The sequence below is a fragment of the Nothoprocta perdicaria genome, unplaced genomic scaffold (assembly GCF_003342845.1).
Source record: "Nothoprocta perdicaria isolate Ctin4 unplaced genomic scaffold, notPer1 scaffold_83, whole genome shotgun sequence".
Classification (NCBI taxonomy): domain Eukaryota; kingdom Metazoa; phylum Chordata; class Aves; order Tinamiformes; family Tinamidae; genus Nothoprocta; species Nothoprocta perdicaria.
In genome coordinates, this window is record NW_020456121.1 from 2802699 (window position 1) to 2814300 (window position 11602).

The following is an 11602-nucleotide window of genomic DNA, read 5'->3' on the forward strand; positions in this document are numbered from 1 at the left end:
AGCATATTCTTATGAATGTTCTTAGTTAATTCTGCTCTAAAGGTGGAATAGGAGAGATGCTTGGCTGTTCTGCACAACAGGGCTAGCTTCATCACACAGCTTGGTGCCCTGAGGCTCACAGCCTCTTATTTATGGTGTAAAAAGTTGTACATGTAGTATCTTGGTAGTATGGAAGAAGTGTCTAACATCACCAGCCATGAAAGAATGAAACACTAATGCTTTAACCTCCTATGATTTTTTCTTTTGATCACTTCTGAAGTGCCTCCTGTGTGTTTTTGGAAGGTTTCAGGTCAGCAAAATCAACAAAAATCTGGACTATGTTGCCTTTGCCCATCTGCTCCCCTGCACCTGTTCTGACAATGGAACTGAACTTCTGGCATTACCTACCATTTTCCTTGGCAATAGTCTTTGACATTGTTTACTGGGATACAAGAGTCGGGTTTTATTGCAGGGCACGGCAGAAGATCCTTTGCAAGGGATCAAAACTTGTGTTCTATTAGAGATCACTAGATGAAAGCAAAAGAATGCAAAACTTGTCCAAATAGCTTAATCATAAAAATCACATGTAGAAATTAGGCTGTAATCAAAGCAACAGTTCAAGATGCATGTTTGACAAAACCATACCATTTAGTATGATTAAAGTCTTAGTGGAATCGCTGTCAGTAAGAACTTTTCAGTCTCTCTAATTCATTTCTCGGCTCTGGTGTGATCTTATTTGGCTATGAATGACATTATTTGAATGATTAGAAAATTATTTAAAAGTATGAATGTTGCCTATTTGCAAGTATTTTTAGGATAGTTCCCCATATGTAATTTTTTCCAATTTAATTTTGGCTGCATTCTTTGTGCAAATGTATTTACAAGAAGTTCATAGTATTTGCCTATTTTTTTATGCCTCTGGTTCTAAACCATAAACACAGTGTACAAATAGGTGTCTAAACATGCACATAATGGCACAAAAATAGTGAACTAGAAGTTGAAACAGTGTGCAGAATACATGTTCTGAAAAACCCTTGTCAGAGTAATTCAGTGGACATAGGTGATGCCCTGAGAAATGTGAGTAGGGCCTTGGTCATGGGAAGCCTTCAAGGAAGGACTGAAGGAACATGCCAGAGATGCTCGGTGAATTCTGCTTGGGTCTTGGGTATAGAGATGTTGTGGTTGCATGGAGATGGTCAGTAGAAGAAATGTCAGGAATCTGTTCAAAGAAAGCTCAGAAACAAATGTGCTTGGAAACACTCAGGGAATATTCAGGGACAAATTCAAGGAACAGACTGAGTGTATTTCAGGAAGCCTCTTCACTGCAATGTAAATGTACATTTCTCCTTTCTGGCGTTGCATTTGTGTGTTGCATTATGGTATGTTTTAACTTTCCATTGTGCTCTATGCATAGTTATGAATGAAGAGATGATGACAGGAAAATACAATTTGAGCTTATTCTATATGAAAGCATGCTTGTTGTCTACATTTCTGCTACTCAAACTTTGAGCTTTTCCATGAAAATGTGTTTTTTGAACTTATATAGTAAACAAGGAAACTATGGTTAAAAATTGATGGTACAGATACAGCAAACTGCACCCAAACCTTTAACAGTAGAGCTGGGAAATGGAAATTATTTGAGATTGATGAGCTTACTTGGGGTCAATCTTTACCAACACTCTGCATTTTGTACATGCTCCAGGAAGGAAACACTAGAAGTACTTCATTGTATGTTGCTCATTGCTCAGTATTTTAATGGGAACAAGCTTTCAGGGTTCATCCTCTGATTTGCAGCGTGGCTGCTTACTGAAGTGGCATAGAAAAAAGTGCAAGGACCTTGGTTTGCCTCTGAATGTGTCCAGTGCTGAGGGTAAGGGAAGGAGGTTCTGTGTCTTTCATGACTCACTCCTGGTGGTGAGTGAGCTGTGAAAATAGATCTCTGAAACTTGACTGTTGAGAATGAAATGTTTTGCTGAATCTGTAGTTTTTCTAGGAATTAACCTCTTAAAACAGGAAAAAATGTTTAAATCCTTCGCGAATGTTTTCAGTGAAACAGAAGAGAGCTGACAGGGCAGTGAACCTAAGCTTGCAGCCAGAAAGCTCTGCAGTGCTTTCCTGTCTTGCTGCATAGCTACTTTTTCCTCAGTGTGATCTATGTAAATAGATAAGTGGAAAGGTGATCTTTTAAAGAATAAGTAATACTGAGATTTGCAGTGACTAATTGACTTGCATTTTCAGTTGAGATGATGTTCTCACCAATCAGTGGAGTGAGCTACACTTGCTTCAAACTTTAAGTCTAAAAAGCCTTCTCTGCACCTTTGTTTAAGTTTACTTTGTCTCTTTGATCTCATGTTAACATACTTTAATGACAGGTAATGATTGATAATGGTGTATTGTAAAGTTCAGGTAATAAATAGTGCTTTACTCATAATAATGCTGAATAATGTACTTTTTATGACCTACTTTGACGGAAAATTTCCTTGTCAACTCTGCCTAATTGTCTAAACAAAACCACCCATTACTTAAAAAATGCATGTCCAACCTAGACACATTAATTAGGGTCATGACTGAGCTGCACAAAGGAATATAGTAACACTTCAGTTATCTTTAAGTATGATCTTTGGACAGCAGTCCTAATGTTAAACTGAAGTTTAATGGGAAGCTCTTGTTTACACTATGCTTTTGTAGCTCACAGACATATGTTGGAATCTATCCACAGCGGCTGTGTGATGGGAAAAGCAGCATCTCCCTGCAGGTCTTTAAAGGTCATAAACAATATTAGTTTGAACATCAAAAATCCCCAAATCAAGTTAGCCTGGAGGAAAAGGTTTCTGGGGTTTTTATCCAGCCAAAAACCCAAGTTAGGAAATATTGCATTCCATTGAGTTGAGAGTTAGAGGGGCTTAGTTTTTAGCTGTTGACACGTTGGCATACTGTACATCAAAGCCCTTGGTGAGGGCTAGCACTCTCATGGTGTTTAATCTGCTTTGAAGCCTCAGGTTTTTACTGATAATGTAGTAAGGCTTTAGGAAATACCTTTACAGACTTTAGAAGGAAAATCAGGTTCAGAACCATTTCAGAAGGGAAATGTTCAAAAAACGGTTTTAGTTTGCTACTACGCAATTTTCAGTATGTTTTAAAATAGGAGATTCTCAACAATTATTGTTTTTTTGTTGTTGTTATAGAGCATTAGAGGGGAAAAAAAGATCCAGAATCAGTTGCCATCTAACTTGGGTGCCTAGAACACTTAAGTTCAAGGAAACTTCTGTGAGATGGATTAAAGACTTTGGTCCTACTTTACCATAATCCTTCCTTTTCATTTCATGACTAATCTACACAACTGACTTCTGTGAACATGTACTTCCCTTATTACTTTGGCAGTACACACTGAAATTTTCTCACTGTATAGAATAGTAACCTTTTTTGATTCCTATACCAATAAAAGGAATAAATGTTTTTGGTATTTCAAGATGCATTAAACTTGTGATGAAGTCCACAGGTGGCTGAGGCGTAACAGGCTGCATGGAGCTGACCGCTTCTGCATGCGTGTCTTGAAGTTAATGGAGAATTTTTTTAGAAAAAAGCTTTACTTTATGTACTTTGATTATGTTCCATTTTATTGTATCTAAAAGTTTAATTTATCATTAACAAATATGTATTCTTGCCCAAATGATCCCCTTGTAAGCAAAGCCATTGCTTGCCTGATGGAGAATGCAGGATTGCTTCTGCTCCCTGTGATGTTCCTGAGGACTTGGCTGCAAAGCCAGGGAATTCATCATCATTACCAGCTGTGTTCACAGGTGACATCTCTAGGTTAACAGAGCCCACTGATCAAAATAAATAGGACCTGATCTACTATCAGGCTAGTGTGGAAGAGGTTTCTTCCTTCCTCTAACACAGTAAAGAGTTCAGGTTGGCTTTTCTCCCCATAACCTCTAGATTCATGCTTGGCCTCGGTGATGGGCTGTAGATTATTCTCAGTGCTCCCATGTCAACAGTGATGCCCTTGGCCTTACCCAGGGAAATAATGCTAGCTAAAAGCYAGCGTTGTTGGTACTGCTCCTTGCAGTGAACTGGACGCTGTAGGTAAAACTGGAGGGAGTGCTTGGTCAGGGTTGTGTTGCTGTTGGATTTTCCTCATAGGAACTGTTGAGCTGTTTCCCTCATCCAATAGAGGATACAACCTTTCTGGAATAGTGGATGTGTCAAGGGAATATTATATATATACATATGGTGGAAGGATAGCATGAATGTAGAGAACTTCATGTTAATTATCAGTTGGATGATAGAGGTTTTATACTTGTTTCCTTATTATAAAAAAGGGGGAATATCTTATTAAATACAGGGAAGGACATTCCTATTGTAAGTAAGAATCTGTGTCCAGTGGCTATGGCAATGAATTGGAAAGGGCCAATAGCCTGATATTGAATGAAAGGAAATTCAGGAGCAAATATGTGTGTGTGATAAGGCTACTGTTCTTGCACAAAAAAAGTACCCAATTTCTTTTCCTATGTCATATTCCCTATTGATTTGGGTAAACTAAGTGTTGCATTTCTTTCTCTTCAAAGAAGAGTGTTTAATTTTATATATTGTTGCTACAGTCTCAAAGGAAAAGGAAATATTAATAAATGAACCACTAAAAATGCTATTTAAAAGGAAGTAGAAAGTAACTCAAGACAAGATCTCTTCAAGTTTGTTCTGAATCTATTTATCTCAAGGATTTAAGTAAATGTACTGAGAAAAATGTATTAATATACCCTATCCTGAAGTTTATCATGGGTTTCTTGTATCTGATAGTTTAAAAGAACTTAATCTGTATTTCTAGCCCTTTAAAAGTAATAATGGCAATACTATGATTTAGTTTCAACCACTTCAGGCTATATTTTATTTTTAATATAAAAATAAAAAGTCTAAATGTAATTCACAATGAAGTATGCATTTAACAATCATAACATGGTATGTGCAATCAAAATCAGAATGAGCAATAAAAATATAATTGTGTGAAAATGAGCTTTCAGGAGGAGACTGTGCTGTAAGACCAAGCAATTCTGTAGTGAAAGATTTTCTTATGCTAACCTCGCGTCCTTTTTAAGAGTGATGCACATTTTTAAGATGTCATACAAGTCGGCATGTGATGCTGCTGATTTAAGGGGCTTTGTATTCTCTGCCGTGGCCTCCGTGCAGCAGAGCATTGCTTGGGCCTCGGAAGCAAACCAGCTTCAGGGGATGACCGAGTAGATCAGCATGCTTGGCATAAAATGTAAAAGCGCCTCCAGAAAAGTAGCTGTCTGTCCCTTTCCTATCTCTGTTTTTGTTTGATATTAGAAGTATATTAGATGCTGTGCCAAAAGGGACTTGTCCTTTTATCTAGTCAGAAGAATGCTTTTTGTTTGCATTTTGGAAGTGCTTAGCTGCCCAAGCGTGCTTTGTGTGAGCTGCTTGAAATGTGTCGCTGCGTCACGTGAGCGCTGCTCTCGGGCGCGTGTTGGACTTTCTCCAGCAAATATGGATTATGTTAAAGTAGGTTCTGAATTGACGAGGATATGTTAATAACTCCCAGATGGGCATCTTTGTGCAGGGAAATACAAGTAGTGTATGGCAGGAGCTAGTGTTTGGCAGGTCCATCATTCCGTCATTAAAGGCCACATTATTACTTACAACTCCACTTGCATGACAATTGCTTGCATAAACTCAGTCTCCCAATAACAAACACACACAATTTGCTTTTAGATGTATTTTATTCGTGCAAGGGTTTTTTATACTGGCCAGTATTTCTTCTAGTTTATAGGATTTTTAAGTTAAGAAAGCAGTATGAAATAAACACTTTGCTGCTGCAAATGCTGGATTAAGACTGGTTTTCAGATGTGTGGTTGAAACACAGGAGCAGAAAACTTGTGTCTTCATATTTTTGCAGCCTGTATTACTTGGTGCTTAATGCCAACTCCAGATTTCTATCTGGCAGAGTAGTTTATATTGTGTTCCTCTAAACTTCATGGATTACAAGTGACTGTGGTATTAAAATCAGCTGCTGTCTCAGGCTTTATAGTCTTCCTATGGTAGGTTAAAAGTAACACTGCTTTCCGTCAGGTTGTGGGATGGAAGAAGTTGCTCTGTCTAGATAACCAAATACACAGGTGGACATCTTGTGCCTTTACCTCTTGACTTTCATGCTTGCCTTCGTCTATTAGTCCATTTGAGGCCAAAGTCTGTGCAGGTTTATCCAGCAAACACTGGATGGAAAATGCTCCTGCTTTCTTTCTCCAGCCAACCCTTTGCCCAGTCCTTTCCCACCTAACTCATAACTTCCAACTGGATACAAAAGCGGTGCTTGCTTGGGGTAGGGAGTGGGAGGATGGTGAAACTGGTGTTAACTAAATGGTGTTAACTAGCACTTTTCCCTGCTAGCCAGGAGTGAAGCAAAGGCTTTGGATTTGGAGAATGGGAAAAATCAGATTCCCGCTTCTTGTTGGCTGCATCTTTTTCATTTACACACAAATAAAAATGTGAAATGTGTATCATAAAACAGTGCAACTGAATCAGCCAAGCTGAATTTACGCTTCGCAGTGTGTTCAGGGGAGAGCTGCTGGGCATGGGCAATGTTTTYGGGGGAAACCTAGAGCATCAAGGGTTTGAAAGGGACCCAAACAGCAGCGATCCTCATGCCGTGTATTTTCATACCTCTATAGGCTCTTTTCGCATGTTAGGGTATTATCACTCTCAAACTGGCACTTAATTTTCTTGGCTCTTAAAATGAGTGTTGTAAGAGTAGTTGAATGTAATATGCGGTATTTTAATATTGTGACTCTTAATGCTACATAAAACCTTTGTTTCCTACAGGTTTATTGAGCTGGTGTATTAGATTTCCTGCTGCATGAGCAAGAAGATTATGGTGGCTTACGTCTAAGTACACTTTGGGGAGGCATTTTGTATTTTCTCTATAAATAGTCTTTCTAAAACACAATTGTGAAACTATTAATGTTTATATCACATTATACATCTCTCTAAGTTTACTGTGCTGAGTATACAGGGTTGTAGCAGGAGGAAATCTTTTTGTCTAAGAAACATGTTCAGAATTGTCACCATTAAAAGGTTACTAAAAGGCAAGTTTGTTACATTTATCTTCTCATCTGTAGGATATTTTTGGCTTATTGCATTGAGTCATCCCAGTTTCCAACAGCAGTAAAACTACATCTTATGGAATTCAGCATTTCAACAGAACTGGTAAATACCAAGGTTTCATTAGGAGTGTGTGTATAACAGCTACTCCTTTTGTGCAGGGGAAGCATGGTATGAGTCAATAGCAATTATAAGCTCATCACAGATAAAATTTAGGCTTGGGATCGTAAGCAGGTACATAGCAAAATCGGTATTTGATATGAGTATGCATTTTGGCCTTAAATAGACATATTTATTATTATGGATCTTAGATGCTAAAAAGATCTTTTTTAATCAAACAGATGAAAAGTTTGTGGGAGGAGGGATCCAGGCACAGCTCATACATGGATTGTTACTGACATGTCTTCTGCTTTGAGAATAATTTCTTGATAAGAAAACGCCACAGGCTGAACGCTGCCGGGTCCCCTAGAGCCACATATTCACCCTTACATGAAGAGTGAGTTTTTTATTATCTTAAAAAGAAGGCGACACGAGCAGAGCAAGTGGCTAGTGCTGCGGCGAAAGATTCTCGCGTCCAGCCAGCAAGAGCTCGGTGCGCCGGAGCCCGCCCGGGGTTCAGATGCAGCACAGCTAATCTGCAATTTGCTCGGGGCATCGTTACCCTGCTCTGCCTCCGGGGCAGGATTTGGCCCTGGCCTCCTGCAGGTGCSTGCGTGGCCACAGAGGCGCATTAGGGACGTGCTCTTGCCCGGGCAAAGCTGGTGCCAGGCCCCTGGTGACACGGAGGAGGTATTAGGTCAGATGAGTTACATTAAGTGGCAAGTGATAAATTCAAGATGACAATCCCAAACAGCGGTGTTTCTTCTGGTAATTAATTCCAGTGGTGCCGGGGGCGATGCTTAGTTGCTACAACCAGTGTGGCCAGCRCGGAGCAGCTAATGAGAAAACATTACAGCAAGGATTAGGGGCTGGCGYGTTCTGGCGGGATGAGGTCGCTGTGATTAGAAAATATTAATGCAGATTTAATGTGATAAACTGAGCAGGAGAAAGAAACTTGATTTTGTTTATGAATGGATAAAATGTAAAATTTCTGTTGTGGTTTTTCCTCAAATGGCTTTTCTGTGTAGTCCGGGGGCACTGAGGGCCACTTCCATGTGGTCACATGTGAGCCGTGTCAAGGCTAGTGTTAGCTGCTGCAGCCAGGCACAAATTCTTTCTTCCCTTTCATTTATTTTAATTACTCTTGTCAGGTAACAGGGAACACTCAGAGGAAGGAGCTCTGTGACTGTTACCGATGAGCAGGCAGGAATAATAAGAAAATAGCTCTTCCACACTCTAGTGTTTGGCTATCTTCAGTTAGCAGCAATGATGTGAAGGCATTATAATGCCTAACAAAAGAAAAGCCCATCCTAAAACTGGTATTATCTCAAGTATGAGGAAAGTCCATGAGAAAGCAGATATTTATATAGTTCCAGTCCTGTTCTGTTGCTGCAGGGGAGTTGTGTAAGGATATTCCTGAACACAAAATCCATATGCAAGGTGTCTTTAAGACCTGTCTCTGCAAGTGCTGGTGTGATCTCCTTCACCTGCAGGATTTGTGTAATGAGCACAAAGTACACTGTGGTACTACCTTAAACTGCATAAACCTGTGGCTTATAACATGCTTACTCTACATTTTTACAAGTGGAATTGAAAAAATGTTGTTCTAATTATGAAGTGATACTGAACTGTTTCCATTAATTGCAAAGGTATAGATGAGATGGACTATACACTGCGGCATTTTTATTTTGGCTCTCTAAAGTCTAACAGTTGCTTTCAGGCTTTTGCTTTGTTTTTGGCATATCACCATATGTAGGTAAAAATCACTTTTCAGCCAGGAGCACTCTAAGTACTTCAGTAGAAATGCTTCTGTAGAGTACATAAAAATAGTCTTTAATCAGATGAGCGAAACCTCAGCTAGTCCCAAATGTCAGATAATATAATTGACAAGCTTGCAACCAAATCCCTGCATTATCTAGACTGTATTGAACTATTATGGATGTTCTTATAGTACATCTTATGTTACAGCACATGCCTTTATCTTGTAAAGYTCCTCATCTTTTAAAATGTTTCTTATTTTGGCAAGATAGTATGTTTTCTTCCTTATTTCACCAATCTAACTCTTACTTTTATAAAAGTCATCAGAATAGTTGTGGAAGAAACCACTGCCATACAGCATTCTTCCATTCAATTATCTTTATACCATAGTGAACTAATATAATAGAAAATATACGGTTCAGTACAAAACTTGTAGCTGATATTTGAGGACTCCGATTAGATAAGTAGGGAGAAAGTTATTTAATACATTGATTTTTTAGTAATYGGCTTTTCAAGGATACTATTTTTAATAGATGAGAGCATAATAAAAGGGTAATATGAAATAATCTGAGCTGTAATCTGATAAGTGACATTTGTTTTCCCATTACTAGAATCTTTTTGGGCAAGGTCCTCTTTCTTTTTGTATAAGATTGTCATGTTGCTCAGTTTTTACTYATTTTTTCCTGTAGCTATGAAATGAACAATTGTCTTCATCTTTAGGCAAAAAGCAATCATTGAACCTCTATTCCATGTAGCCCTAGGATTTTCATAAATTGAAAGATAACTCGGAAGTGGTAGTTAAACTCTTTTAAATTCAACAGTTCTGCCTAGTCCCCACTGCTGTGTACTTTGAATACTGAGCTTCCATCTAGCCAAAACACATAATAGCAAGTTCAATTTTAAGGGGGGATATTAAAATTTTGAGTTTTGAACTCATGGAATTCTAAGTGGGTTTTGGCATTTCTGGATTCTGATTAAGTAGCTTTTTTTGATGCCTCCTGCTGCAGGAGGAAGGATGCTGTGTGTAGTTCCCATTAACACTAGTGAGAGGGGAATGCSTACTGCTGTCCTGGTGAAAGCAGCTGTTGGGTGAGGAAGATCACTTTGTCTTTCACGTCCTTGGAGCCTGGTGATTAGCGGACTCTTAGCTGTGTTTTGCTGCTGCTAAAACTATAAACCCTTTTGGGAAGGGTAGGGAATGGCTCAACCAGTTTGAAAAGGTAAAGGGCAGGGCTCAGGTAGCTTTTAAATTTTTAACATGAGATATCCTCTATAAAGCTTAAATTTATGTGAGGAACTCAATGGACATTTTTAAATATTCTGACTAAAAGCTTTTTCAAAATGTCTTTATTWATACAGTAGTGGTCATATCAAATAACATCTCAGTGTAATTTTAAGTGTGAGCTACTAGGTGGGCATTAAATGTAATTGTTAATGCAGTAACACTTAGGTTATAGGGATATTACTATATTTGTGGGATATGACTGCACACTAAAGGATTGCCAAAGACTCTGGATTTTAACTTGACCAATTAAGCCACAATGTGACTTTCTGTTTAATCCTAACTACTGAATTGCACAGCACCAGAAATATTTTATTTCTCAAATTTAACTTTTTTTCCTTAAAATCTATAGGCTTCATTGTTTTATGGAGATTTTTGTAAATAGATTCTAGTTTGGATATCTAAGCCAAACCTTTATGTTTGGTGGTAGAAGAGAAGCTTTGGGCGGGGAAAAAATGTTGCTTTGTTCTATCTATAGCTTATACTAACTAGCACCTATATTTTCATGTTCTTCTGTGGCTGGTACCTGGAGCTATTTAGTGCAGCGAATGTACGGCCTGCTGAACACAAGCACCGAGAGATGACACGGGTTTGCTGCAGTGGGAAACGAGGGACTATATAATTGCATCCTTGTCTCCCGTTCTGCTCCCACGTGTAACTTAAATGTCACTCGAGGCTGCCGGCTCTCACTCTTGCCTCCCTCGCAAAGCCCTCTCGCCCTGCGCTCAGGCATCATGATAGCGGTGCCTTAGCCCAGAGCTCGCGGCGCCCTGGGGACTCGCGCTCCCACYGCCCGTCGTTGACCTGGCTACTGTTGTTTGTGGTACTTACGGGGAAACTTTTGCAATCAATACAACATCAGCTCCTGGGAATGGAAACCTGCAGCAGCCACTTAATCTTGGAGGCGGCTCCTGCTCCCTGCTCCGCTGCTAAACTGGGTACTTGGCCTACCTGATGCGGCATTATTGCTGCAGAGGTCAGATGTGAGCTGGCTTGGCAAGCGCTGATGAATGGCTGCGTGTGATGGAGAGCCCAACGAAAGGGGTTTCATAATGATGGACCATGAGCGCACGCACAGAAAGCCTTGTGGCTTGTTTGTGAGCTCTTACAGTGAAAGCCAGGGGAGCCAATGTKTTTTGGAGCAAATCTTTGAAAAAGAAATTAATGAAGAACACAGCTATTAAAAGCTAAAGAAATTTTCCTGTTGATTAAAAAGAGCAATAGAACTGCTACAAATCTCTTTTCCTGTCATTCTTCTTGCATTGGATCTTTCCCTCACATTCTGAAAATCTAGGTTAAAAATAAACTTTGCATATTTACGAAGATAAGTGATTTCAAAGGCTAAAAAAATTAAAGCAGACCATCTCT

The 11602-nt window shown here is 39.2% G+C and overlaps 1 long non-coding RNA gene across 2 annotated transcripts in view; it reads left to right on the forward strand.

Moving 5' to 3' along the window:
- Positions 1-10866, forward strand: part of LOC112958284 — a 48330-nt gene extending 37464 nt beyond the window's left edge. Inside the window, exon 4 of one of the 2 annotated variants that reach the window (XR_003251397.1) lies at positions 10767-10866. This is a non-coding gene — a long non-coding RNA (uncharacterized LOC112958284). Of the gene's footprint in view, positions 1-6816; positions 7013-10766 lie in introns of those variants that run through there. The other variant, XR_003251398.1, reaches the window with a different exon arrangement.
- The last annotated feature ends 736 nt before the right edge of the window (positions 10867-11602 follow it).